Source organism: Hibiscus syriacus, unplaced genomic scaffold (genome assembly GCF_006381635.1).
Source record: "Hibiscus syriacus cultivar Baekdansim isolate YM2019G1 unplaced genomic scaffold, ASM638163v2 tig00005939_pilon, whole genome shotgun sequence".
NCBI classification, from domain to species: domain Eukaryota; kingdom Viridiplantae; phylum Streptophyta; class Magnoliopsida; order Malvales; family Malvaceae; genus Hibiscus; species Hibiscus syriacus.
In genome coordinates this window covers 535725-556023 of record NW_024062073.1, presented here as the reverse complement: position 1 = coordinate 556023, position 20299 = coordinate 535725, and the positions used below count along the sequence as shown (strand labels likewise).

Below are 20299 nucleotides of genomic sequence, written 5' to 3'. Positions count from 1 at the left end.
TCGATGCCATGAAAAGCTGACGTCAAAGGGAATGTTGCCTAGTGAGACCATATTGGATAATTTGCTGGAGGGATTCTGCAGACGCTGGAGATTCGATCGAGTTAAAGAGTTCTTGGAATCTTGTCCCGAAGTTGGGTAGGGAATTAGTCCGAAGATGGCTGAGAAGGTCGTCAGTTTATACTCGAAACATGGAAAGGTAGAAGAGATGGAAGGCCTACTTTCAACTGTAGGAGTCGGGTCAGGATGTTACTGTTTTATCTCAGGTAAACTCCGGGATCATAAGGATGTATGCAGCGTCGAATCGATTGAACGATGTTGAATACTCCGTGGGCAAGATGTTGAAATAAGGGAAGGGCTACCATTTAGATGCACAGACAATATGGAGAAGGTTATCTGTTGTTTCTTCATGGAAGAATCGTATGAAAGGCTAGATCTGTTCTTGGAGCGTATTAAGGGTTCACATAAGCTCATGAAATCGACATATGATTTCTTGGTTGTGGGCTTGCTCAGCGATTAGATCGTTTGATTAAGGATATGGAATTGGCCGGAGTTCGATAACATCCTAGTCGGAAAAAAATCGATTCTTGCCGGTGTGTGCTTCCTGGATAAACAATGCTGCATTGCGGAAAATGTTTTTCGAGATCGGGAGGAATTACTATACGGTGACTTGCATTCAATTGTTTTTCAGTTGTCTTTTTTCTCAAGATGAAGATCAGGACATGAAGAACTTCGTTGAATCACTTGAGTCGAAACCGTCGTAAGTGTGTGCTGATACCGAGGGAAATTCGAGACATTTTATCCATTTTCGACATCGAAATGACGATAACCTTGCTTAAATCTGTTTGTTAGATGATCTGATTTGTTCATTTGAACTAAATCTGTGACTTATATTGACTGATCATGAATTGCACTGTACATGCTTCAAGTTTTCATGGTTGAGGTTTTGACATATCTGGTTTTTCAAGGTCAGGGTAAGTGTACTTGTGGAATATCTGAATTCATTAAATATTCAGTTGAATCGATTATTGTCGTTTATGTTTTCTCCGCTTATTTTTATTGATTTTTAAAAAATAAAATTTGATTATTTTTGTTTTTATTTAATTAAGATGTGATCACCTTTCATTTGATTATTGAGAGTTAACTGCTATTAGATTTTTTAACGGATTGTTGATGTGTGATAATGAATATATAAAATTAAAAATGATACACTATACAAATGATCATTAATGTTTTAGTAATTTTTTCCCCTTGAAATTTAAAAAATAATAATTTGGTTACTAAATGATTTTTCTATTAATGGATGGTGTGAGTAAGGGGATGAAGAAAGTGTTTAGGGGGACTTATATAGGAATGAGCATGGGTCAGGTCGAATTTTTGATCAACCACGCGATCCGAAAATATATACCCTCTACTCAAAACTTAACCCGATCCGAGTTTAGAGATGATTTCAATCGACCCGAACCCAACCTGATTTTTTGAGATAAATTTGAACCCAACCTGACACGGCCTGAAATAAATATATTTATAAAAAAAAATTATTCAATAGAAATATGGATCTAATTAAATAAATAATATATAGAGAGTTATTATTGTAAATATTTCTAAATGTATACGATAAATTTAAATTAGTTTTTAAGTCAGGTCGGATATTTTTTACTCTAAACTCGAACTCGATCTGAATATATTTTCTAAAAAAATCGATCGACCCAATCGATAATTAACTCGTGATGATCATCTTAACTAAACTCGTGAGGTTCATCTTAACTAAATAAAAACGAAAATGATAATATATATATTTTTTTAAATCAATCACAAAATACGAACAAAATATAAACGAGAATATCAATCGTATAAGTGATCAATCGCATTGTTAACCAAAAGAATATTAACCTTATTCCCCCCAGGGGGGGAGGGGGGTGTTCCCCTAGATTCACCCTAGGTTTTTAGGATTTTAAAACACATTACGCGTGGAGCCACAATTGAAGAAAGAGACCGAGAGTCCCTCTAAAACCCAAAGTGTTGCTGTTTAATGGCGCTTCTTCCTCGATATCTTTATCCTCATCTTCACCTTCTTCTTCCTCTTCGTCTCATGGCTTCTCGCTCTCCTTTCTTTCTTCATTCTCCTTCTTTCCATTCCCTCGCTTCCTCTCCTCGTTATTCCATCTTCTTCCACCCCAGGTTTTTATCTTTCTTTTTCCTTTTTTTTTCATTGCTTAGTGTGAAAGAAGCAAAGTTGGGTTTTCGAAAGCAGAAAACAGAATGGGCATTTTGAACTTTTTTCAGTGCTTACTTTAAATACTCAAAATTCCCACAAGAGTTGTCTTTTGGTTCAGCTTGAGAAGAAAAAGCTTGTTTTTTTCCTTTTCTTATTTCTGATTTTACTGACAATGGGAAGAGATTCCATTTTCAATTATTTGTGTGACTGGTTAATGCTGGGTTTTGTTTTAGTTTTCGTGTTTCGTTTTCAATTTTTCATTGATTTTGCAGGACAAACTTTGCATTGAAGAGCATTTGCATGTTTCCAGTTCAACATGTACTTACTCCAAGGGCGTTTATGGCTTCTAATTTCACAACCGAAGCTTTTAGTGGAAGCAAAAGCTCGACAGCTTATAACTCCGAGCAAATTCAGGTAATTTTGAAAAAAAATTAATATTTTTTCTGTATTCTTTAATTTAGTCTCGATGATGCTAAGGAATGTCTTATAATATCATTAGGTTTTGGAAGGATTGGACCCTGTTAGAAAAAGACCCGGAATGTATATAGGAAGTACAGGTCCTCGTGGTTTGCACCACTTGGTAATTCATTTGTCCTTTTTCCTTCCCCCCCCCCCCCCCCACGATAATTTTGATGGTAAAATTCATTGACACGTTTGATTTTACTTCTTCCTATTAGGTATACGAGATATTGGATAATGCTGTTGACGAGGCTCAAGCAGGTTTTGCATCACAAATAGATGTTATTTTACATTCAGATGGTTCTGTGAGAATAAGTGATAACGGCCTAGGAGTACGTAACTTCTGTTATTTAATTGCTAGAAATGCTGTTATTTAGTATTGTATTTGTTTTCGGAAGTGTTTTAAGATTTTCTTTCATGTGAATTTAATTTTGGGTGCAGCATAACCCTTTTTGTAGTCAGTATCTTTATATCACTGATTCATGCTCAGTACATTATCTTGAGATGTGAATTACTCAAACGGTCTATAAGAATTTTCTCTTCATAATTTTTGTATATATGACCTAAACTTACTCATTGGTCATTATGTGTTTTGAGTGCAGATCATTTCAATTGTTTTATTTCATAATATTATGGATAAACGCTATCTTTTCTTTCTGCCTGCTATTAATGTGTTTTCCTATCGCTTTTAATGGGGCAGTGCTTATGAATTGCAGATTCCAACTGATTTGCATCCCGTCACAGAGAAATCTGCCTTGGAAACAGTGTTGACGGTAAAAAAGCATAAATAACCATATAGTCCCTCTGTTTTTTCATATTGAGGTTTCTGAGAATCTTCTTCAGAAAGTTGCGTATATAAATAAAGCACTCTCCTTTGTCCTATAATTTTTTATGTGAAGTTTGTTCTCATGGCTAGGTCTTGCATATCTGATTTGCAGGAATGTTGAGACCATGCTGTGGTATTTTTCCTTTGTGTATTTTTGCTTTCTTTTAGTTCTCCATTTCCATTTTTGTCTCATAGTATAACCATCTAATCAATTGGCATGGCTTTAGACTTTCACTTAATATTTCGTTTTCCTAGATTGTCATGAAAGTACATGGTATATTTTTTGAAGGTATTGTGAGAATCGGAAATACACAGTCTGGAATGTCTTCAAAATATTGAATCAGATTCTTTGCTTTTAGAAAATTTGCATGAATTGTATAACTATATTAGTCTAATCTTGACGGTTACTTTGAATGATGGAAATTTGAGTTAATTTCTACCAAAACTTATTTGTTTAATATTAATTTTTCCTAAATTTTCATAAAAACACATGATATATTTAGTGAAGGAATTGTGAGAAATACAGCTTCCCTAAGGTATTCAAAATATTCAATCAAATTCTCTGATTTCGTAAATATGCATGAATTGTATAACAGAAGTAGTACGATATTAATGGTTTCTTTGACTGATGGAAATCTGAGTTGCATATTCTTCTTATTCTGCAGGTCTTACACGCTGGTGGCAAGTTTGGTGGTTTAAGTAGTGGTTATAGTGTCTCTGGTGGTTTGCATGGTGTGGGTTTATCTGTTGTTAATGCCTTATCTGAGGTATGAATAATGTTTTAAACTTTATAATTTCCTTACTTCTGGTTTTATCTGGTTTTTATGGTTATATTAGTTGTCAAAGGTGGGATAGGCCTAGTCTCTCATCTGTGCTCTCGGACGATTTGGGTTCTAGAAAATGCCAAAGAACCCCCAAAAAGAGAAAAAATAGAAGGGTATTTTTTTTGGGGTGGGGGTGGAGGGCATGAAGGTAACTGCCAACTTTGTGGACAATTGCAGAAATGGTGCTAATATATGAGAGGACGACTCTCTAATGAAAAGGCGAAAACAATGAAATATGACATAAATTTGGAAAAGATTAGAGAACATTTTTCCTTTATGTACTTATTGTCTTGTCATCACCTTGATTTATTATTTTCTTCTGCTTTGAAGAAATGATAGACTTCTAACAGGGTGTCTAGCATGGATCTTTTCTTTGTTTGTTTCATTTACATCATTCGAGTCTTATTATACTTGTAGCTCGAGTTATACTTCTCTAATGTGGTTTATGGTTGAATAATTGCAAGTTTAACTTTCAATGCCACTGTCTAATCTACAAACTAAAATCCATTTACAGTGAAATTTGGCAAATTTTATGTAATTATGGGTCTGGTGTATTATTTTGGTTATGTTTATATTTTAGGCAATTTTATGTAATGTTTGGTAATCTTATGTAATTATGGGTTATTAATATATTAAGGCACTCTTTTCCTCCTTCCGCTATTTGTCTCTACACAAGAGGAAACTATGAGGGAGGTTTTTAATGAGGCCTTCTATTCCTATCAAAAAAAATTTGGCGCTAATGGCTATACCATAATATCAATTTATCATACAAGATATATGTTTATTCTCTAAAATATTTATTTACTGAAAAAATTGAGCGAATATTTTCTGGGTGAATTCATTTTGGGGAGTCGAAGATGACCCAGGGCATAGTCTCAATTGCACCTTGCTTTTCACTAACTTGGTTTATATTTGGGTCTCTTGGCTATGGGTTATCAACTTTACTTTTTCTCTTTTAATTTATTTATTAATTTTCTTTTGTTACTTCCTATGTCCTCAAACATGATATGTACTCTGCTCAGGTTATGATAAAATGGAGTTTATAGTTCATTTGCATTCATATTTTATTCATAAATCTTAATTTAGAACATCAATGTTTGTATTCAAGGGTCTTTACGATATTTTGGTCTGGTGACAGTTATCTCTTACCAAATCAAAATTAAGGTTTTGCCAGAGTTGATGGTCACTTATTTTAAGTTGACCATCTCTTTCTTTGCAGGCATTAGAAGTCACTGTTTGGAGAGATGGAATGGAATACCAGCAAAAATATTCACGTGGGAAGCCTGTAACGACACTAACTTGTCATGTGCTTTCAACTGAATCAAGGGATCGTCAAGGGAAGCCTATTTATTTATGATAATCAGATTTTTATTATTTAATATATTTTTTGGTTTAACTTAAAGCACAGTATTTACTACGGCAATTGAGTTTGACTACAACACTCTTGCAGGACGAATTAGAGAACTTGCTTTCTTGAACCCTAAGGTAAAGTCTTCACATTTAGTTAGGTCACTATGTTAGGATCAATACTCATAACACTTCCATTTATTTTTTGACCTTGTGTTATATAGGCCAAAAACAAAATGGATATCTTTTTGGGAATTTTCTTGTCTATCTACTTCCTTAATGTAGTATAAATCTGAGATTTTACCTTCTGGTGTTATAGCTTGCTTTTTCTAATTGATCGTTGCAGCTAACTATCAATGCTTAAAAAAGAAGATAATGATCCGAAAAAGAGCCTTTATAATGAATATTTCTTTGCTGGTGGGCTGTTCGAATATGTGAAATGGCTAAATGCTGATAAGGTTTGTGCTTGTCTTTTCTTGTCTCTCTTCCCATTTCCATTCTTTCTTCCTTCTCTATTTATGTATTGTTCCTTGCTCCTCTCCTTCCTTTCTTTTCCTTTTATTTTCTTTTATTCTATTTTTTCACGTCCTTATCCTGTTATATATATATATATATATATATAAAGTGATTCATGCAACACCAAAATGATGGTAAAGGTTAGGATTACAGCCATTATAGATTTTGAAACTTGCTAATAGGCAATTCCAATGATTTATTTTATTCAGTCTGGCGAGCAGTGCATATGTTATGCATGGATTTTCAATCTTTCAGCCCTAGAGGCTCCAATATATGAGGATAAAATCATGAGTGAAACACTTACATAATGGAAACTTTGTATTCCTGGGCCTGCTCTTTTGTCCCAGACTGGGGATTCAAGTTATAGCTTGGAAACTAAACTTTCGTTGGGATTAGTAATTTGTTGTCTGTTGCAAAAATTACTGGTGAAATAAAAGTAGGTAAATGCAAAATCTAGATTTGCAGTTTGTCTGTGACATCTGCACAGAGTTGTATTATTGCAAGTGTATTCTGGTTTTACAATCTAAAATGCGATCTATATATGAAATTTGCATTCTGATGATATTTTATATTGGTAACTGCTGGTTCTTTGATCCAGAAACCACTTCATGATGTGCTAGGTTTCAGCAGACAAATAGATGGAACCATGTTGCTCTTCAGTGGTAAACTACTAACCAATTTGTATGCTATTCATGTGCATTCAAATTGTCCTTTTCATGATAAAGAAATAATATCTGTGCTGCCGTACATTTTCAACATTATAGATTCTGTTTATTTACCTTTGAAGAATTAGTAACACCTGCCATTACTAAATTCATACCTTTCATGTATTTTACTGGGGAGTTTATTTGATGGAATTTAGAATTATTACGTTTAATGGTGTTGCGCTATAATTTTATATAACTTTTACCTGCCAGTTTCAGATGTGTTTGGTGTGGTGTCTATAATTTTGTATCGTGTACTGTTTATGTATTATTGGTTTAATAATCCATGTGATTTGGTTGGTTTGTTCAACTATACTAGGTGTTCGGATGCATATTCCGATACAATGTTGGGTTATGCCAATAGCATACGAACCATTGATGGTGGCACACATATAGAAGGTGTTAAGGCTTCATTGACTAGAACTCTCAATAACCTTGGAAAAAAGTCTAAGATTATCAAGGTATTTCTATTCATACTTTCTATTTTAGAAGTTTTCTCTGTTCTTGCTCACCTTTTGTTGAATTATTTTCATTTTCTTTAGAACAGTTTTCTTCTTTGTTATGGGGACTACTAACTTGCATTATTTATCCCATATTCCAAGAAAAAGATTTACAAGGACCGTGTTTATTTTGAAATATTGAGCTGGTTTAAAATATTCACTGAAAAGCTTTCATCATATAAACCTTCATCGCACCTTTTCATGCAGAATCACCTTTGTCCCGCTCCTTGTCAAAAAGCCATTTAAGTTGCAAATCTCTATTCATGTGCTTTTAAGGTCTAAGCAAAAAGTAGTTAAATCACTGTTTTCCGTCTAATAATTAAAGCGCTTTAAACACTTTCAATGTAATTTTGATGGTGTTGATTGATTCAAGTTTAACTATTATTTTTCCCATTGATGGTATGAAGTACTTGTGATCTGTGCTATCATGATCATCTTCTGTATCTATCAGGATAAGGATATTAGCTTAAGTGGTGAACATGTAAGGGAGGGACTGACATGCATTATTTCTGTGAAAGTTTCAAATCCAGAATTTGAAGGACAAACTAAGGTATTATTTGCATATCATGCATGTCATACTATTATTCTTGCATAGTGAAGCTCTTGATATCTTGAATCCGATGCATGTCCTACATTGCTGTTATAATGACTTGATGAATTTTCATTTATCTTTAAAAGACAAGATTGGGAAATCCTGAGGTGCGAAAAATCGTTGATCAATCTGTTCAAGAATTTCTTACTGAATATTTGGAGTTGCATCCAGATGTACTTGATTCAATCCTTTCCAAGTCACTAAATGCTTTCAAGGTACCTTTTAGATATGTTATGAACTTTCTTTTGACCCTGTTATTGATTCACTAGTTACCTTGTCTAAGGGCTCTATGTCTGCTGGAACTAACTACATAACAATGATTTTATCATGGATGTTGTTTTGCAACCAGGCAGCTCTGGGCAAGGGAATTAGTCCGGCAAAAGAGTGTGTTAAAGTCGTCATCTCTTCCTGGAAAACTGGCTGATTGTTCATCCACAAATCCAGAAGAATCTGGTAAGTGGTGCTTTAGTTTAAAATATTATCTGACTTACATGGTACGTGAGCATTTGGATCATTGTGAGGATTTTTTAATGGAAATTTTCCCATATTAATTGTGTTCTGGTTGTAGTTGTATTTCTCCCTTGGTTCAACCATTTCGAGTCTTGTTACTGGGCTTTGTATATGCTACTTATAGCAATTGCCAAACATGTAAAGGTCTTTTTGGCATTTAACCTGGTTTCAATTCTAAGTGTTGTATTTTAATGATGTTTTTTCCTGCAATTCCTTAATCAAGTAAAAGAAATAGCTTCTATTCTATTTTTAGTTCAGGGTAAAATGTTCTTCAAATTCTCTTTACTAAAGGTTTTTCTGTCATTATTATCTTCTTGCTCCCAACATCTCTACACGAGGTATAGTTTTGTTGCATATATACTTTTTATGAACCTTTTGCCTTCTGAATGGTTTTTGCACCGTTCTATATTTTTTCATTATGAATATTGAGCAAAAGTAGAAGTTTCTGAATATTTTTTCTGAGGTTAGATTATGGTGTTGCTTGGACTGTGGGAGGGGTCTTGATGTGCAATTGCAAAAATAATAAGTAAAACTGAAAATTATTATTAAAAAAGGTATTCAGTTCTTGTATAACCACCGGTATCTGACCAATTGATCGACTAGTCCGGGTTGGGTATTACAGAGCTCTATTATGAGGGACCCTTCCAACCCAGCTTACTCCATTCACAAAACTAGGATTTGTGCTCTGGACATGGTTTAATGGATCTAGCATCTCTTTCCACTAGATCAATCGTTTTGTTTTACTTTAAATTTTATATAATTGTAATTTTACACCTTTATTGCAACTAAGGTATTTTCCTTTCCATCACTCTCCAGATTTACTTTCTTGTTTCTGTCTTTCTCTACCCTTCTAAGTTTCGAACTCTTGTCTCTAGCTCATAAGTCATGCCCTATCTTTTAATCAATGCTGTTATGGGGTTTATACTGATGGTAGATAGCAATACCTCTCTTTAACTCTTTCATCTTATTTATTTTAATAACCATTAAATTTGGCTTTCAAGATCTACTCTTAAATCTAAGGTTAGAGCTGCAGTCCTTACGTTTTTTTAATGCTCTCTTATTTATCTGTGCTTATAACGATGATGATAGTTTTTTTATTCCCTGGGGGGCTAATTGCTATACAAGTAAATAGGATGATTTTTCACTGATTGAAAGCTGGTATTCCAGTTGAGGGATTATGTGCGACTTTATTTTTCATTGTCTGAATTCTACATTGTTGGTTCCTGTTGGCTTCAAAAGAAATGATAGTGCATTCTGATCTGCTACGTATGAGCATCTAAAATTTATTATATGGTTACATGTATACAGAGATTTTCATAGTTGAAGGAGACTCAGCTGGTGGCAGTGCTAAGCAAGGCCGTGATAGGCGCTTTCAGGTAATACTTCTCCATGGTAGTTGGGTAGAATGGATGTAATTTAGTTATCATGCAATTTCTTGAAACATGTTGGAAAATTCTTTAGTTGTTTCTGGTATTAGGCTTCAATTAATCAATTATTTAAGCATTTATTTTATGGAGTTGATGGAACATGTTTTTTCTTGCAGAAACTAAGATGTTAAAACATACTAACTTTTAAAAGTCGCACATATTCATACGAAGAAAAGATGTGTGGTGGGAGAACTTTGCTTATGAAATCTATCGTGTGTTGGTAATAGGTGCTTATAGGAGCAGATGCTATCCCATTGATGCTACCAATGGAGGGAAGAGGAAGGTTCCATTGATTTTCTGCAACTAAAGTCCAAACAAAATCGTCATCATCGTTGCTTGATAGCTGTTTGTTAAAGTAACATTTCCAATGGGGCAAATTTAGTTTTCGAATATTTTTGATGGCCATAGCTTAGGATATGCTTTATTTTCACCCAAGTCCTACTTTCTTTAAGTTATGTTCTTATTACATGGTACTGTAGTTATGTCTTTGTGGATTTTATTATACCACAATGCAAATTACTCAAAATACATGATATGCTTTGTGGCATATGGTAATACTAGAAGCTTAAGTGTTTTGATCTAGGACGTTGGCTTACGGTATTATTTTAAGATGGTTTAGGAAGTAGACACTTAGGTGGTGTTTGTTTTCACTGTTTAAGGTCTTCAAAGCTCTTATGTCTACGCCGCGCAGACCACGCGCAAACATTGGGCTTCGCAGACCGTTTGTTTTTTAGAAGACATAAGCTCTTCTAACGTCTGTGCGTCATCTTCTTGGCGCAGACATAGACTTATGTCTTCAAAGCTCTTCTAACCTCTTCAAAGAACCATTTTTGATATTAATTTTTTAAAAATTATAAAATGTCATTAAATTTAATAAATTATTACAAAATAGTCACTATAATGTTGTAATAAATTATGAAAGTTCAATAATATAATAATTATTTTATAGTATTTAGATAAATTTATTAATAATTTTATAATCTTTTAATAAATTTAATAAGTATTTTATAATTTTTTAAACTTTATTGACGAAAATAATCATTTGTATATAACTCAATGATATCTAATATACTTTATTTGAAAAAATATATTAAACTTAGTAAAAAATATTATACAATTAAACTTAGTAAACTTTTTTTTATATAAAAACTTAGAAAATCACGGGGACATACAATTATTAGTATTAAAAGACAAAATAAATGTTTTAATAAAAAAATATTCACACTATTGAAAAATCTGATTTTTATCATTTAATTCTGGTAAAGTACGAAAGTCCCTTTATACATAAAAAATAAATAAAAAACAAATAATATATTTTTTTCTAAATAGAAAAATACTAATTGATGTATATTATATGGAGTATATATTATATATATTTTTTGATGTTACTAGAATCAGATTGTACCACTCGAATAAATTAAGATGATTTAAATGATATTATAAAATCGAGTATTAATATATTTGTGAATCGATAATAATTGAGAATTAAAATATAATTTTTTTAACAATTACTTAAACCGAAACAAACAGGTTGAATTAAAATCAAATTGATTTCATTATCGATTGATTTAATAATAATTTTTAAAATGATATATAATATTAAAACCAAAATCTAATAGTCCGTAGATGTAATAATTTATAATAATAAAATTCGTATAATATTTATTTAATATATTTTTTCAAATAAAGTATATTAGATATCGATGAGTTATATACAAATGATCATTTTAGTCAATAAAGTTAAAAAAAATTCGTATAAAAAAATAAAGTTTAAAATATTATAAAATACTTATTAAATTTATTAAAAGATTATAAAATTATTAATAAATTTATCTAAATACTATAAAATAATTATTATATTATCGAACTTTTATAATTTATTACAACATTATAGTGACTATTTTGTAATAATTCATTAAATTTAATGATATTTTTTTAATTTTTAAAAAAATAATAACAAAAATGGTTATTTGAGTATAGTTTAAAAAATCAGTTTATTTATATTTCAGTTTATTTTAGCAGTCTGCAGACGTTAAAAAACAAACAGTATTCTTCTTGCAGACAGCAGACTTTTGGTCCACCTCTTCTGCTGCAGACCTTTTACCTCTGCAAGAACAAACACCACCTTAGTATGATTTTGTACTTTAGTTAACCAAATGACATTTGACTGATTAAATGGTGCTCTGCTATGCGTGGGTTTTTTATTCTATGAACATTGGCGCCTTATTTTACTGTTGTCCTTATTAGATTTATATCCGACACTTTTGTCTGAAAATGTGTTGTTTGTTGCAGGCTATCCTTCCACTGAGGTAAAATTTTGAATATTGAAAGGAGGGATGAGGCAGCAATGTACAAAAATGAAGAAATTCAGAACTTGATTCTTGGTCTTGGACTCGGGGTGAAGGTACTAATTTTGTTGTTATTCTACTTAATTTCATTTTTAAAATTATTGATAATACATGTATTGTATCTTTTTGAACCCAGGGAGAGGATTTTAAAATAGAAAATGTACGGTATCATAAGATCATTATCTTAACAGATGCGGATGTAGATGGCGCTCATATTCGAACACTGCTGCTGACATTTTTCTTCAGATATCAGGTACAGGGGTAAAAGGTGTCACTATTTTGTGGGTACAATGATAAACAAATTGACATCCCTGTGATCTTTGCAGAGAGCCTTATTTGATGCAGGTTGCATTTATGTTGGTGTCCCACCTCTTTACAAGGTTTGTCGACAGCTACACTGGATTCTGAGAATCTAATCTATTTGATACCTTGCTTATATATTTCCTCTCCTGGTTTGCTACACTTATCAGGTTGAAAGGGGAAAACAAGTACACTATTGTTATGATGATGCCGACCTTAAAAAGGCCCTTTGTTTGTTCCCACAGAATGCATCTTACAACATTCAGAGATTCAAAGGCAAGGATGAAAATCTCGTTCAGTCGTTCTATCTCTTCCTCGCATTATGTGATTAATGTTCATCTCTTAAGAATTTAATTGTGTGCTTTCTTCTTAATGATTTTTTTGTTCGACTTAAAACGAAATTATTTTAATTTCAAAGTTTTCTAAGTTGCATTTGTGTAGAGTTCACTACAATTCATTAAACCTCATTTTGTGCTTCCACTCTCAAATCAACATGAGAATATCTTGTGTAGAGTTCACTTCAATTCATTAAACCTCATGTCAAGGTAGTTATTGGTAATCATAGAACTTCCTTTTCTACTTTTTGCATTAGCGAGAAACTTGCGTCGGAAACAAAGATCAAATTATAGGACGACGTAGTAGGGACAAACATGCACATTATATAGGAGTCCTTCCTCTTTCGGCACGGGGTTTTACTTTTATACAAGACCGTGGGAAACTAAATATTTAACAGATGTAGAATCGCACCTCAACATTCTCCATATGTAGGCTACTCGTGAACATCTTCACCAGGGGTCGTCAACCTAGCATTAGGTTTAGGTACGAAGAACAACATAATTGAACCTGAGCTCTGATATCCATAAGGCCATGGAATCCCAATACTCAACAGATATGGGATAACATTAAATAGTCAATATTTTAAAAAAACATGGAGATATTGAGTTCCATTTTGAGAATAGAATGGAATCGCTACTTAAAAAATAAAGCTTCAATATGCTTACATGTTATCTTTTCCTTTTTTAGGCATGATACCAAAATTAACCCTCAATGTTTACCAAAATGGTTATCTTGGCTCTTATTCTTAAAGCATTTTGGACCCCAACGTTTTATGTTGGGGCAAAAAGGCTCCTCAATTGATGGAAACTATTTTTTTATAAAAGTTGGAGGTCTCATTAAAAACTCCATTCGTATTCGTCCACATACTAAGAAGTATGTTAACGAACATTGGAAGGAAGAAAAGAGTACCTTATATTTCATTGAATAAAACACCCAATACATATGAAAACACGGAATACCCTCAAACGGGGATATACACCATTACAAAAAACCATAACCACCTAAACCTCTCGCCTCCTCGACAACAAGAATGCAAAGACAATCACCCTATACCTAAGATAAACCTCCAGCAAAAGAAAAAACAACCTAACACTTAATGACATAACATACAGAAAAACCCCTGCAACCACTATAACGAAAACATCTGCCTTTGAAGGGAACTCCACAAATTACCATCACGATCCAAAATCACCAAAACAATTCAGCTCGTAAAGTTATCTTCATTGAAACAAAACCACACTTCCTTCTTATTAATCAAAGTGTCCTTGCAACTTAATTCAGAACTCTTTTCTTTTTCTTGCATTTCTTCACCACACGATTTTTTCCTAATTTTCTAGGGAAAGGGGCACTGTTGGGGTATCTTCCTTTAATTGTATTGCGTCACCGGATAAACCATGAGAAGTAATGAGCCCATCATAAGAACATCTTCCGAGGCTCTGGGGTTAACTCCATCAGAATGGTCAACTGATTTATTAACTAGATGCTCCACGATATTTAGTTTTGATTGATCCATAACTTTCATTGAGTGAAACCCTGAATCTAAAGAAGTGGAAGGAGACATTCCTAACCTAACACTGGCAAACCCGCTTTTAGTGAGATCATCCTCACCAAATTTGTTACTCGGATTCTCATCACTTTTGGCACTCTTCATGAGTGAAACCTTTTCTATGTTAGCAACTTCAATTGCAACATTTTCGACGGGGCAATTTAAACATGAGGAGAACACCGACGATCCTGACAGAGATTTCTCCGACATTGCCCGAGAGAACAAATCAGATCTAATAAATCATCGACTTCCTCAGGGATCCAAGACTTTGGTTTGACGGAAGGATCAACTTCATGCACCATGATTTTAAAAAAATTAGCACCGACCTTCAAACCCATCGACTCATCAATTCTCGCTTTAGTCTTTGAGAGGATTTGAATTTTTGCCCGGTCAAAAGATGAAGGAAATTGAGAGCTTTCGTCAACTGCTAATAATTTGCCCCACCTAGCTGCAATGTTCTTGAAAGTACCCCAATTTCAATTGATGGAAACTGTTAAAGTCGAGTAATTCACTGACCACTATTAAACTCATATATTTTCTATAGGATTTGTTACATATTTATATACAAGCTGTAATCTTAACTTAGGAAACTCTTAAACTAGAAAAGTAACTAATTATAGGGAAAAATACACTCCCCTTAAGTTGGGGAATGAATGTCCTCTATCTTCAGCTTGCTTGCTAACTTCTGAAAATACTTCCCAGGTAGTCGCTTGGTAAGTATATCTGCAACTTGATCTCCAGTGTCAAGTTTATGAAATGTTTATCCACTTCAATATGTTTTGTCCTGTCATGTTAAACTGGATTATAAGCAATATTGATTGTTGATTTATTATCACAGTACAACTTCGTTGGTCCTTCCCATTTGATCTTTAAATCCTCCAAAATAATCTTAAGCAACAACAATTCACAAATCCCAAGCGCCATTGTTCTAAACTTGGCTTCTACACGCGATCTAGCCACAATTTTGCTTTTTGCTTTTTGTTTCTCCATGTCACTAAATTTCCTCCAAGAAAAGTGCAGTATCCTGAAATTGATCTTCTATCAACCATGGACCCTGCATAGTCTGTATCAGTAATGGCTTGCAAAGTCAAATATTGTAGGATTTGAGTTACTGCCTTAAGGTGTGATTCTTTAGGATTGTGCATAAATTGGCTCACAACTCCAACAGCATAAGCAATGTCAGGTCTGGTGTGTGATAAGTAAATTAGTGTTCCCACAAGTCTCTGATATGAGCTTCTATCAACTGTTGCATCCTCTGTTGAATCTTCGAGTTTGTGATTAACTTCTATTGGCGTTTCTGCTGGCCTGCATCCTAGTTTTCCAGTTTCTATTAAAAAGTCTAGGGTGTATTTCTATTGGGATATGAAGATCCCTTGCTGTGAATGTGCCACTTCAATACCAAGGCAGTATTTTAGTCTTCCAAGATCTTTGACTTCGAATTCCTTCACCAAAGAATTCTTTAAGTCATCAATTCCTTTCAAATCATCCCTTGTAACTATGATACCATCTACATAAACTGGTAAAGCAGTAACTCCCCCTGAAGAAGAATGTTTCACAAATAAAGTATGATCACCTTGACTTTGTTTGTATCCCAGTCTCAGCATCACTGTGGATAATCTTCCAAACCAGACACTCAGGGACTGTTTTAGCTCGTACAGGGCCTTCTTTAATTTGCACATTGCCTTCCCACTACTTGGACCAAATCCAGGTGGGATGTCCATGTAGACTTCCTCCTCAAGATCCCCATGCAAAAACACATTCTTAATGTCATACTACTGTAATTTCCATCATTGATTGACAGTTAATTACAACAAAATTCTCACAGTGTTCATCTTTGCAACAGGAGCAAATGTCTCATGGTAGTCTATCCTATAAGTTTGAGAGTACCCTTTAGCCATTAACCTTGCTTTGTACCTCTCTAAAGAATCATCTGATTTGTATTTTAATGTAAACACCCATCTACATCCCACAGTTTTCTTCCCTTCTGGCAATTCCACCAAGTCCTATGTTTTGTTCTTCTCAAGTGCTTCCATCTCAGCTTGCATTGGAATTCTTCCAATTCTCGTTTTCTAATGCATCAGACACATTTTTTAGGAATGAAAATGGTATTTAGGCTAGTAATGAAGGCCATGTGGTTGCGAGATAAGTCCTTGTAGGACATAAATAGGTGAAGAGGGTTTTTTGTGGTGCAAATTCTTTTTCCTTTTCTAATTGCCATAGGAAAATCCAAATCCCTATAATTAGAAACATAATCAGATTTTTCAGTGGCATTTGGGTCAGAGATAGATTCGGTAGTTACCTCAGTTTGTATAGGAGAGGAAGGAGATGATTGGACCTGCATTGGTGCCTTTTTCCTTGAGTAAACCAGTAGAGGACGAGTAGTATCCTGAGGTTTTTGATGAGGGGTGTTAGGATCAGATTATAAGGTGGTAGGTTGGTAAAAACCAGTAGAGCACGTCCAATTATCTTTGTTCCTTCTTGAAAAATGCATTGAGAGGAATGAAAATTAACACTGCAGTTAGTGTCTTTGGTAATTTTCTGGGTAATTTTCTGGATATATAAAAGATAAGTAAATAATTTTGGTACGTTGACATTTTTCTAATGTAAGGGCTTTGCTTATAACAATATCTCCTTGGACAGCTACTGTTATCATAGTACCATCTGCAACTGTTATTTTTTTGTTGCTAGGACAAGGTGTATAAGTGATAAATATGAGTGAAGAATTGGTCATATGGTCTGTAGCTCCTGAGTCAGTTACCTATGAGCTTTGGGTAGGTAAAACCGAGGCCTTAGAGTCCTGAGAAAACCAGACTACATGTACCTACAAAGGGGGTGTTCTCTAGTGACCCTAGCAAGTTCTTTAGTTTCTCTATTTCTTCTTTGTTGAACTCAACAAGTTGTTCTTGAGAGTCCTCAGCCAAGTATTTGGTTGTATATGTTCTTCCTTATCCCCTTGATGATCCTTATTTTTATGAAAAAATTCTATTTGCTGTTTGTGGCTTCCTATGAAATATCCAGCACTTCTCTTTTGTGTGGCGAGGTTTCTTGCAGTAGGTGCACAATAGAGAGTCCTTGTTCACTGTTTTTGTTGCTTCTGGTTTATTTTCTTTACTAATCTGTTGTTCCAGACCAATTTTCCTCTTGGTTACAGCTCAAGTGACTAAGGTTGAACTCTCCACTTGACTGCTTTCAATAATTACTCCTCTTCTTCCTTCCTCAGCACGAACGATTGCAATAGCTTCATTTAGCGAGGGCAGATCTTTCTTTCCATGAATCTAGACTCTCACTGCATCGAATTCAATATTTAGTCCAACAAGAAAATCGTAAAATCTATCTTTTTTTAACAAACCTCTTTAGGATTGTTGCATCTTCACTACACCTTATTTGGATACACTAGTAGTGATCCATCTCCTGCCAAAGATTTTGCAGTAGGTTAAAGTATTTTATGATTGATATGCTGCTTGGTGGATGAAATCTTTCTCTTGATTTCATAAATTTGGGCAGCATCTTTAACCTCTGAGTAAATTTGTTTTATAGCCTCTCATATCTCTTGGCAGTATTGAGAAGCATGCATGTATCACTAATCTCTGGCACCATTGAATTCCATAACCAGGATATAACTAATGAATTTTTTTCATCCCAAGAATCAAACCTAGTCTCTCCCTCCATAGGTCTAGTCTCAAGAAGATGGCTTAACTTACCTCTACCCTTTAGGAATGTATGAATTAGCTGAGACCATTTAAGGTAGTTTTTTCCATTCAATTTATAGGCAACTTGTATATTTTGCAAATCATCCACCGGTTTAGAATTGTTGGGCTAACAATACACACTTAAGGGAAGGGTTAGGGAAAGGAAAAGGTTGCTAAACCGAGATTTACAGGACCCAAAAATGAGCTTAAATCAGTTCTGATACCATGTTAAAAGTCGAGTAATTCATTGTTAAACTCATACATTTTCTGTATGATTTGTTACATATTTATATATAAGCTGTAATCTTAACTTAGGAAAATCTTAAACTAGGAAAGTAACTAATTCTAGGGAAAAATACAATCCCTTAAAGTTAGGGATATGTACGAATTAGCTGAGACCATTTAAGGTAGTTTTTTCCATTCAATTTATAGGCAACTTGTATATTTTGCAAATCACCCACTGGGTTAGAATTGTTGTTAACAATACACACTTAAGGGAAGGGTTTAGGGAAAGGAAAAGGTTACTAAACCGAAATTTACAGGACCAAAAAATGAGCTTAAATCGGTTCTGATACAATGTTAAAAGTCGAGTAATTCATTGTTAAACTCATATGTTTTCTGTAAGATTTGTTACATATTTTTATATAAGTTGTAATCTTAACTTAGGAAAGTCTTAAACTAGGAAAGTAACTAATTCTAGGAAAAAATACAATCTCTTAAAGTTAGGGATTGTAACTACTAAAAGAATAGTCACAAAATCCTATATAATATTTCTAATTTAGGAATCTATTTTCTGACAGAAATTAGTTAACAAACGGTTAAGGCTCCAAATAGAGATTTTTTTACCCTAAAATGAAATGTTGGGGGCTCAAAATGCTTAAGAATAAAAGAATAAGGGTCAAAGTGACTATTTAGTTAAACGTTAGGGGCCTTTTTGCCTCAAAATGAGACTTTGGGAGCCAAAAAGGCCCAAAAAGGAATAGGGGTCAAGCCATTTTGATAAATGTTGGGGGTCTAATTTTGGCATTATGCCTTTTTTTTCATAATAGATGCATATTGTAGCAATAGTCTGAAACAAGCACCCAGCTTTCATATATCCAATTTAGAAGTCTGGTATTCAGCATTGGTTGTATATTTTTTTTTGGATAGAAATTGGTTGTATATTTTAATTGGTTGCAATGCATGCGATGCAGGTTTGGGCGATATGATGCCTGCTCAGCTGTGGGAAACAACAATGGACCCCGAGCGAAGGCTATTGAAGCAATTCGTGGTCGAAAATGCGGCTGAATCCAATAGAGTGTTTTCATCCCTTATGGGTGCTCGGGTATGTAGATTGCTTATCTCGTTCATCGATAGATTATTTACAATGAATGAAGCACAACTATTAATGCACATTCACCAAAAGAGCACATAATGAGCCTATTAATGGTTGATGTATTTTCTTGCCCCTGAACGAACACGACCATATGGAAATCCGGATTTGGTCGAGGCCAAAAGGATCTCCGAACACACTGCACAGTTCATCCTTTATTCGATTAATTTAGTCATAGTAAGCTACTTTTGTTGTTTTTTGCAGGTGGATACAAGGAAGGAACTGATCCAGAATTCTGCAAGCCAGGTCAACCTTGAAAAGCTGGACATTTAAGCATTCAACATTTGCATTGTTGTTTTGATGACATTTAGAGATGGGTAAGATTTTGGCAATCCTTCTAATTTACCTATCAAAGTTTCTTTATTTTAAAGGGACAGAATCAATTTAGATGATTAAAACAAGTAATTAGCCTTAATTTTATTTGAAAAGAATCATCATACTTCTAAAATGAAGCTATAAATTAAATATTCTATTGAATAAAAGTTCTGTAATCTCGTCGGGAATTTCAAGAACCTTTAAATAAATCAACTTATTAAAAATTATAAAATTGGAGTAAGTATTGGATAAATTATTCCTACCACATACCTCGTAGTCATAGAAACTTTCTTTTGTTATTAAAATTTAGTTTAAATTGTATAAATAGTTATTGATGTAATGTTTGAATAATTTTTTTTCATATTGATGTTTTAAAAATAGTAACTTAATTATTAATATTATCAATTTATAATAAATTGATCGTTTGACCATTAATAGTCGCTATTGGAGTAATTGAATGTTAAAATGGCATA

The 20299-nt window shown here is 33.7% G+C and overlaps 1 pseudogene; it reads left to right on the top strand.

Moving 5' to 3' along the window:
• The first annotated feature begins 1968 nt into the window (after window positions 1-1968).
• Window positions 1969-19784, top strand: LOC120200302 (annotated as a pseudogene).
• Window positions 19785-20299: the final 515 nt, after the last annotated feature.